The sequence below is a fragment of the Salvelinus sp. IW2-2015 genome, linkage group LG4q.1:29 (genome assembly GCF_002910315.2).
Source record: "Salvelinus sp. IW2-2015 linkage group LG4q.1:29, ASM291031v2, whole genome shotgun sequence".
NCBI lineage: Eukaryota > Metazoa > Chordata > Actinopteri > Salmoniformes > Salmonidae > Salvelinus > Salvelinus sp. IW2-2015.
The window spans coordinates 19,674,546-19,685,206 of NC_036842.1; the positions used below are offsets into that span (position 1 = coordinate 19,674,546).

Here is a 10,661-nt window from a genome sequence, read left to right on the forward strand (position 1 = left end):
ATCTGGTAAATGGATCCTTGCAAGTTTCCCTCTGAGTTTCTACCTTCAATATGCCCTACGAATTAGACATGTTATTTTGAATGTGCAATTCCTGATTTTCCACAAAATAAGACAAGCAGACCATATTGGTACACTGACTTTTAATGTGTTGACGAAGCGCAGCCTGTTGGACACACTCATGCCACCCACAGCAGTAAGATAAGATACAGAACAACGTTGTCACAGCAGGATAGAATACACACATTCACTCTGCCCAGTCTCCACTCCTCTCATTTCCTCTCCAGACAGAGACCGAGAAACAAGGGACAAATGATTCTCCTCTACATGCTACTCATCAAACAACCTTCCAATACTCAACACATCCATCAACAGGGAGATCATATAACTTCACTTATCAAGTTTGTTTTTAGTTTTAATGTTTCATTGTACACATACTCAGTCACTTATTCATATTCATTTAATATTCAGTATTCATACATTGTCAACTAACCTGTAGACAAGTGGAAGCACAATTTCCATAAGATGCACCACACAATATACACACGTAAGATATGTCCTATTTACTCAATAATGAAAATATTTTAGTTATGTATTTGCTTTTGCTAAGATTCTAAGGTGTTGTGGAGGGTTTGTATGAACTGAGTACAATATGGATACTGAAATGGGTTTGTGGGTATGCTAATGAGTGTTGTTTTTACCGTTGTCATGCCCAACATGTACTTTTATTACCAACAGGGTCATGATACAACAAACCACAGACAACAGAGTCCACTCACATCTCTCACACAGCAATGGGAACGCATGAGTAACATGGGAGGGGAGAGGTGTACTGTACAGGCGTGTGTGTGTGTGTTTAGAGTTCTATGCATAGACCATCACTGATTGGGTTGTTAGTGGTTTAAACCTGATGTCCTCACTCACCCCCGTGACCACTGAGAAAGGAAAGAAAGAAAAAAGGAAAGAAAAAAGCTGATAAATCATGCCAAAATTGAAAGTGCCACCCCATCCCCCAACTCATTACACAGTTCCAATGATATTCAACATATTTCTCAGAGATTCTCCTGCCAGTGGTCTTGGAAACGCTTTGAGAGTCAAAAACCTAATCCTGGGCTGGGTCAACACTTTAAAAAATAATTCTTGAACACAACTTACATTTTTCCACTTTCCTTCTGATGAAAGGAGAAATTATGCAATTTAACAGTATTGAGACGCACCCTTTGGGCCTTGTCTGTCTCCTCGCCTCCTCTCAGGCTGAGCATCTACTCTGAGTCTGGTGTGATTGGTGGACAGCTCTCATTAAGCTGCCCAATAAGAACATATTGCACTTTCAATTTAGATCCCGCCTTGCTATGGTACTGATTTTCACTAGTGGGGAAGTGGTTCATTGACAAGTGGGAGAGGAGGAGAGAGACAGACGACTCTAGCTCAATGTTGGGCCACAGTTTTTAGCGGGAGACCTTTGAGTTGCCAACCACCCCAGCACCCGTGGCATCGGTACAGAGGTTGAAGCACAGAAAGCAGCATGTGCCTAGGGGAGCTGGTTGTGGAGGAGTTTACACCGATATACACCAGATCACAGTTAGTCTGAGCACCTGAACTTGTGTCATTGCATGTAGATACAGTAATACAATACATCATCATGGTTAGCACAACACATAAGAGTGGGCCTTCACAGTGACACAAGGCCTAGTGGCCACAGAAGGGCATAGCACATAGACACAGGGAGATAGAGGGGTTGGCAATTTCTTCTCTCTCTTTCTCTCACTCCCCATCTCCCTTGCTTAGAGGGAGGCTGTTGTGGAGAGTTGCTGAGGTTTCTGATTGGTGTGTTTGTGTGCAGGACAGTGGGGATTCACCCTCCACCGTGTAGGGGCTGAGTGGGGGGNGGGGCAAAAAAGGGGGGCTTCTAGTTGTCAGAAGGAGGCAGGGGGCTCTCACGGCGAGAGGGCCGACCCTTGCATAGCCGGCTGTTCATTGAAAAGAGGCGGAAGAAAATAGAAAAAGAGGACATGATAAAGCCAGATTAAGCAAAGGATGAACAAGTGAATGAAACCTAATGAGAGAACATTTCCCCAAACTCAGAGGCTAGGAGTCACTGTTGTGTTATTAGATATAAAAGGTCACATTAATCAACGTATCATAATAAATAGAATACACAATCTAAGTGCAGTGAGATAGATACCACATTACACTCTGACACATTACAGTCAGTATTGGTAATGAAATTTACATTTTCTCTGGGTGTTTTTCCTACTTTCCCATCGATGTCAGGTGTGTCCTAGCCTGTGACTTTAGGGACCAGTATGGATCATGACGATCATAGCAGAAGACAAGAAAAATAACTCTGTTTTTCAGATGCAGTTATTCCTTCTGATCCGCTCCCCCTTGCTAGATAGATGGATAATGCATCTACTCCCGAGAGAGAATCAACACATAGAAAAGAGAATCAACACAGCACAAAAATATCATTATCAAATCCAATATGATCAGAGAAGAAATCATTCAGATATGAGAGGAAGAGAAATACCCATATGAAGGGGAGGGTGAGAAACTACAAATATTTCAGCACAGCATTCTTAACTATCTCATCCATATTTGCTGCATATCCCTGCCCATTTAAGTGTGTGACTACTTACAGGTGTAAATGTATTGTAATGCTAATCAACAATTGACCTTTATATGCAGTGGAGGGTGAATGCCTTTCTGTGTATTGGGGGTATACAGTGTGTTTGTGTGTGTATGGTGTGGGTTTGTACGTGTGTGTGACGTGACCGTGTCATTTAGTGGAGAAGGAAGAGGAGGAAGAAGGGTCTAGGTAGGTAGGTTGCTCTGCAGTCCTTGGTCTCTCTGCCATGGGGTAGGCGGTGGGTTGGAGGGGAGGGGGGCTTCAGTAGTTTAGTGGGTTGGTGAGGGAGGGGGTCTTCGGCTGCCAAGAGGACCATGGGTACACACAGATGAACAGACACACAGACACAATCACAGACAAAACACAGAGACGGGCATATAAAAGAAGACATTGATAAGTTAGGACTGTCATTCAACGTCACTGTACACCATACAGTCAAGTATACTTACACATTCAGCTCCCCTATTGAACATTACATTCTATGCAGTCTCTCTCTCTCTCAGGCACACACTGGTCCGGTAACACACGCATGCATACACACACATTCACAGCTGCATGGGACAATGTGGGAGACGACAGCCAGACAAAACAGCTAACACACTAACATACAAATCTTTCCTGCAGATTTGATTCTCTTCATGAATGATTGTCTGGGAATATATATACAGTATAACATTTCCATTTGTGACAAGCAGTTGTTTTGTGGCCCAGAAGAGGGCAGTGTAGCTCCACTAAATTATCCATAAATGATCCTCTTCAACCCAATCTACATGCAAAAAAACATGTGAGAGATGTGTAATTATAATTGCTACAAAGGATATATGACACATTTTATCATCTCCATAGTCGTTCTGCTATGATCATCAAGGCTATGCTATCTTTACTTCACTATCAAAGGAGGGGCTAGTAAGCATAAACGCTAAAAAGCAAACTACAACTGTAGGAGACAGAGTGGCAGCATAACATAGATAATGACTGTCAGAATAGCTAGTTGGATAGACATTACATACCCTTTTCAATCCATTATTACCACCCACAGTATAGCCTTTCTGACCGCTTCCCTAGCCTCTAATGAATCCTATGTTGACATCTAGACAGGACAAACACAGAACAGAAAAGTGTCACGCCACCAAACGACAAGGCTGGGGATGGGTGAGATGTCAAAAGGCAACACACAACACTGACACAAACCCCTCACCTTTGACTTCTGACCCCTAACGGGTAGCTCTGGTCAGGTGTGTGCCTGAGCGTTTGTGTATGCCTGCGTGTGTATGTGTGTATGCGTGTCTAGAGGAGTCATCAGACTTTTTTCAACACAAACCTATCCCAACTGAAACATCCACCTCAAACTAGGACAAAAACATTTCAAGGATTTCAGTGGACAATAAGAAAACCAGCGTGGCTCACACAGTGACACTAACACACTGTGAGCTGTGTGTGCTCATGTGTGTTTGTCTGTGCAGTGCTAAAACGAGGCATTAGGGAGTGCACAGAAAAAATGAAAGAGAAGGAGAGAGGGATTGGGGCATGCAGTGATGTGATGGGATCTAAGAGAAAGCAGCATGAGGAAGAGGATGATGACGATGGTGAGTAGTACCAAACGTACCAGAAGCGTTAGTCCTCATTGGTCACTGATAGTGATTCTGAAAGAGGAACCATAATCAACGGTGGGATAGAGGTGTGGTGAAGGAGATAGGGTGAGGAGGACAGAAAGAGGAGTGCAAACAAACTCATACAGGTTACAGTGCAGGAGAGACCCACGTCACATGACAAGGCTCTGCTCTCACCCTGGACCAATCAGATTTGGACCATTATTTAGGGGTTGAATTCGAGTTATTGGTTCCAACATGGCTTAAAGTCATTGTGTAAGCGTTATTTGGAAGTTTGAGGGTATGTGTGAACGAGAGCAGTGTCGGGCAACGTGTGTGTCTCCCTCCGTAAGGCAAGCTGCTGCCCTGACCGTGAGTTCACATCAGATCAGTACAGTGTCCATTAGCTTACAACCACAGGCAAACACAAGGCAAACGTTAGCAGTGCGGACGCAGTTAAACAGAGAACTTAAAACAAATAAACTCCCCTCACCTCTCGCTCGCATTCTCTGTCTCTCTCTCTCTACCCCCCCCCTTTCTCTTTCTCTGTTTATTGCCACATGGAGAGATAGAGTAGACAAGAGACACTATTCCTAAACAAGAAAGACTAAGAGAGTGGCATATAGGATTGGTGTCCACTACAAAACTATAGATTCTAGCAAAGGCCACTGCTAGTAAAAAAGTGGTAAAAGTGCTTAAAGGTATTTACAAGTATGGTTATATTAGTATGTAGGAAATGTAAGTAGGTAATACTAGAAACCTTCTTGGCAGTAAGTCATGTCAGTAAACAACAATATAAGTAGAAAATATATATGTATGTATATCAGTGCCTTCGGAAAGTATTCAGACCCCTTGACCTTTTCCACATTTTGTTACGTTACAGCCATATTCTATTTTTTTCCCTCATCAATCTACACACAACACCCCATAATGACACAGCAAAAACAGGTTTTTATCAATTTTTGCAAATGTATAAAAAATAGAAAACTGAAAAATCACATTTACATAAGTATTCAAACCCTTTACTCAGTACTTTGTTGAAGCACCTTTGGCAGCGATTACAGCCTCGGGTCTTCTTGGGTAGGACACTACAAGCTTGGCACACCTGCATTTGGGGAGTTTCTCCCATTCTACCATTCTCCCATTCTCTGCAGATCCTGCTCCCCATCCAAGCTCTGTCAGGATGGATGGGGAGCGTTGCTGTACAGCTATTTTCAGGTTTCTCCAGAGATGTTCGATTGGGTTCAAGTCTGGGCTCTGGCTGGGCCACTCAAGGATATTCAGAGATTTGTCCCGAAGACACTCCTGCTTTATCCTGGCTGTGTGCTTAGGGTCGTTGTCCTGTTGGAAGGTGAACCTTCGCCCCAGTCTGAGGTCCTGAGCACTCTGGAGCAGGTTTTCATTTAGGATCTCTCTGTACTTTGCTCCATTCATCTTTCCCTCGATCCTGACTAGTTGCCCAGTCCCTGCCCGCTGAAAAACATCCCCACAGCATGATGCTGCCACCACCATGCTTCACCGTAGGGATGGTGCCAGGTTTCCTCCAGACGTGACGCTTGGCATTCAGGCCAAAAAGTTAAATCTTGGTTTCATCAGACCAGTTTATCATGGTCTGAGTTCTTTAGGTGCCTTTTACTGAGGAGTGGCTTCCGTCTGACCACTGTACCATAAAGACCTGATTTCTGGAGTGCTGCAGTGATGGCTGTCCTTCTGGAAGGCTCTCAAACTCCACAGAGGAACTCTGGAGCTCTGTCAGAGTGACCATCGGGTTCTTGGTCACCTCCCTGACCAAGTCCCTTCTCTCTCGATTGCTTAGGTTGGCCGTGCGGCCAGCTCTAGGAAGAGTCTAGCTGGATCCAAACTTCTTCCATTTAATAATGATGGAGGCCACTGTGTTCTTGGGGACCTTTAATGCTGCATAAATGTTTTGGTACCCTTCTCCAGATCTGTGCCTCGACACAATTCTGTCTCGGAGCTCTACGGTCAATCCCTTCGACCTCATGGCTTGGTTTTTGCTCTGACCTGCACAATCAATTTAATTTACCATAGGTGGACCAATCAAGTTGTATAAACATCTCAAGGATGATCAATGGAAACAGGATGCACCTGAGCTCAATTTCGAGTCTCATAGAAAAGGGTCTGAATACTTATGTAAATAAGGTATTTCTGTTTTTTATTTTTAATACATTTGCAAAAATGTCTGAGGATTGTTTTTGTAATCCATTTTAGAATAAGGCTCTAATGTAACAAAATGTGTAAAAAGTCAAGGGGTCTGAATACTTTCCGAATGCACTGTAAGCAATGTGTTATCTTGTGTGTGGCACTGTTTAACTACAGGGGTGGGCTTTTGGAGGGGATCAATCTGACATGCCTCTCATCCGTCCTACCTCTACCACCCATCTGTTCTCTAGCCAGTATCACCTCCTGGACCTGCACATCCTCTATCTATAAATATCCTCTGTCTATCAACTCTCATTTACCTCCACCAACCCTCCAGTATTCTTCACATCCCCCTTACCAACACAGAGCATTGACACTTCAGCTTGGATGTCATTTCTTTGTCATCATTCTCATAGTATCACTTACAAAACCTTACAGGCTTGTGTCTGTCTCCTTGTAGGACCTATTGTAGTGTTATACATTGATAGACTTGGTTACTTTTGCGTTGAGATGTAACTTTTGGTTCGGTTCCACTCACCTGGGCACACCGGGGGGTGCACGGTTAGGCCTGGAGGGGACTGATGGTGGTGGCCCACCAAAAGGATCCGGGGAGGCCCCCGGGCGAGAGGGGACAGGGGGACCAGGAGGGAGGCCAGGGGCTGAGCCACGGGAGACAGGGCGACCTGGAGGACCTGGGGGAGCCCTTCTGTTTGGAGTGGGACTGGCAGCTGGAGACCTGACAGGGGGGAGGGGGAGGGGGAGAGGGAGAGGGAGAGAGGAAGAAAGTGCATTGGCAGTCAGTTCTCTTACACACCAGTAGGGGAGGCCACAACAACAGTGTAACGACACATTCAGGAGTGTCATGGTCATGGTAAGGAAAAACATTACTGATCATCCAGTCCTCCTCCCCTATTCCTCTCCCCTCCATCCCCTTATTCCTCCCGGGACCATCCATATGTAAAATGTATGCACGCATGACTAAGTCGCTTTGGCTAAAAGCATCTGCTAAATGGCATATATTATTATTATTCCATTTCCCCACCCTCCCGCTCTCCCTCCATTTGTACAGTACCTGCTCCCAGAGCAATTTACCTCCTTCCATCCCTCTCCCCCATTTCCCCACCCTCCCGCTCTCCCTTCATTCGTACCTGCCCCCGGAGTTGTTTCCCCCCGGCCTCAGCCAGGAGTCGTCTACGGGTGGTGGCATGGCGGTAGTGATGGTGGTGGTGCTGATGTCTCCGATGATGTTCAGGGCCTCCTTCAGGGCATGGTACATGCGGAGCATCTCATCGCGGTGATGGGCCTGCTCCTGGGACTCCTCCATCAGGCTGTTCTGGTCCCCAGAGTGGTACAGGTTGGCCAGCAGCTCCGCGTTGATGAACTCCTTGGTCTATGTGAAGGAGTGGGGAAGAGTTGCGGTGGTAATGAGAGGTTTTTATTCCTCCTTTGCACTTATTCAATCAGATCAAGTGTTAACCGGCAATAACAGACACCCCGGATGTTTTGGCGGTGTTGGAGGTGGTACTGCGTTGGAGCCACACTTGTCCCACTCGCGTTCGAAGTTCAGAAGGAGAAAGTGTAGGCTGTATAGAAATAATGATGCTCAAATTGAAAGATTATGAGTAAATAATGAGGGTTTCTATCATCATAATGGAGCTGTAGATTCCGTCTCACATTCCACTGTTCAAACTTGTAAACAAGGCTGTGTGGGATTTCTGTTAATGAGACTCCGTGCAGCCAATGGCAATGTCTACTTTAGATGTAATGCCGGGAACTACTTGTGGATTTGACAGCTCTAACGCAGTTCCACCTCCGACACCATCAAAACAACCGCAATGCGGATGTTGGCTAAAGCGGATCTGATTGAATCAAGCCCTTATTTGATCCATTCTTGATGCTGATTGGCTAGAGATTCCACAGGACTGCTGGTTTCTGAAGTCTAAACCAATCAGACACAGATTAAAAGACGATGTTGAAAATCAGCTGGCCCTCCAGAAGATTACTTTGACACCACTAGCCTGAAGTGACCAATGGGGAGTGGGACTCACATTGTTGATCATGAGGTACATGATGGTCTTGGGCATGAGGTCCCTGATGGTCTTGTTGACGATGGCCATGTAGGAGTCCACCAGGTTGCGGATGGTCTCCACCTGCCTCTCCAGCTGGGGGTCCATGGAGTGCATGAAGTTATCTGAGCCATTCTCTCCGTCTCCACTGTCACTCTGCTGGGGGACAACACCAGGGAGGAGGGGGTTAGAGGACAGGGAAGAGAGGTGGACAGGGAGGGGAAGAGGGGGAGAGACAGGGAGAAGGGGGGAGGGAGAGGGAGATGCAAAAGGAGAGGGACATGGAGAGAGAGAAAGAGAAATAGAAAGAGAAAAATATGGTGAGGGAAAGATGGAGCCCTCTCAGGGCTCATGCACCCCAAAAAATCTGAGGAAGCACAAAGTATGTGAGGATAGCTAGAGGAGGGGTTCCTGACGGGGGCTAGGTCCATAAGTTGGAGAATTTTGCTTTTTTCAAATACCTGAAACAGCTTTTTCCTTCAATCTAGAAGCATAATCATTATGCTTAATTCTATGTCAAAAAAATATATATCCAAGCCTTCCTTTTGAGCTGTCTGGTTCCTACTGCTGGTGACACTGTGATTTATTTAGAATTCAAGGCACACTTAACCAGCATGGCTACAACAGCATTCTGCAGCGATACGCCATCTCATCTGGTTTGCACTTAGTGGGACTATCATTTGCTTTACAACAGGACAATGACCCAACACACCTCCAGGCTGTGTAAGGGCTATTTGACCAAGAAGGAGAGTGATTGTGTGCTGCATCAGATGACCTGGCCTCCACAATCACCCGACCTCAACCCGGTCCACCTTAGACCGCAGAGTGAAGGAAAAACAGCCAACAAGTGCTCAGCATATGTGGGAACTCCTTCAAGACTGTTGGAAAAGCATTCCAGGTGAAGCTGGTTGAGAAAATGGCAAGTGTGTAAAGCTGTCATCAAGGCAAAAAAGTGGCTACTTTGAAGAATCTCAAATATAAAATATATTTTGATTTGTTTGAACATTTCTTTGCTTATTATATGATTCCATATGTGTTATTTCTACAATGTAGAAAATATTAAAAATAAAGAAAAACCCTTGAATGAGTAGGTGTGTCCAAACTTTTGACTGCTACTGTATGTGATATATATACAGTATAGGTACTTTTTTTACAGGAAAAATCTGAGGAGGCACGTGCCCCTGTGCCCCCTTTGGGCATGACACCTCTGAGCTCTGTAACCACAACAAGTAGTGAAACAATCCTAAATATCACAAATCATTAATAACATCCACTATATAGCACTCCTAAACTGTCAGTATAAAGAAATAACTTCACACTGAGCCAGGGCTCCACACAGTCGACTCAACGGATCCCTAATAGATCCGACGGAGCTTCATTTGTGTAGCTCTCTACGTAGTTCTATGTACTTTGTGTGGCTGAATTTTTGGAACGCAACGCAAACGGAGCCCCGGAGCTCTGTTTGTGTAGACTGTGAAATCACTGTGGGGAGCCATTGAAGACAACATGTCTCTTTCTCTACCACTTTCTCTTGGCTCATGCCCCAATGCTAATTCCTTTATTTGCTTAGCCAATTCCAATCAGATGGTTGCAATATACAGCTATGGCAGAACACTGATGAGAGTGACATTTGAACTTCCTGGCCTGGTTCGAATGATGAACGACTGGGCTGTTGATTAGAAACAGCCAATGAGGCGAGACGAGAGAGGAGGCGCAGCGCTGTATAAATCATTAGAGCCAATCAGAGTTCAGTATCAAATTAAATTGCCAACACTACAGACGTAGGATCTTAATTTGAGCCAGTTTGCTACAGTAGGAAAATAATCCTGCAGCAACAGGAAATGTGAATTATTATGTGGATTATAATTAATGGACAAGTTTTGTAGTGGTTGATGCATTTTTCGTTAGGGCAAATACACTACAAGTTTGAATTTCCTGCAGTGCAGGAGAATTCTCAGCAACAAATTAAGATCCTACATCTGTAGCTTGAGCAACGCTCTAGAGAAAACTGTGTAAAAGGGGTGAAGAGTTGGAATAGACATCACGACACAAAGCACATACCTTGCCCTCCTTCTCCTATTGGGTCCAACAGCAACAAAGGACATACAGAGAAAAAGAATGAGAGAGGGAGAGAGAGAGGGACAGGAAGAGAGAGATGGTGTTAAACATGAAATGACAAACTCTACTAGTGCTGTGAGAGAAAACCATCATCACAATCAA

The 10,661-nt window shown here is 44.8% G+C and overlaps 1 pseudogene; it reads right to left on the bottom strand.

The window, feature by feature from the left end:
• Nucleotides 1–125: 125 nt before the first annotated feature.
• LOC111960845 (dynamin-1-like) overlaps nucleotides 126–10,661 on the bottom strand; it is a 78,997-nt pseudogene continuing 68,461 nt past the window's right edge.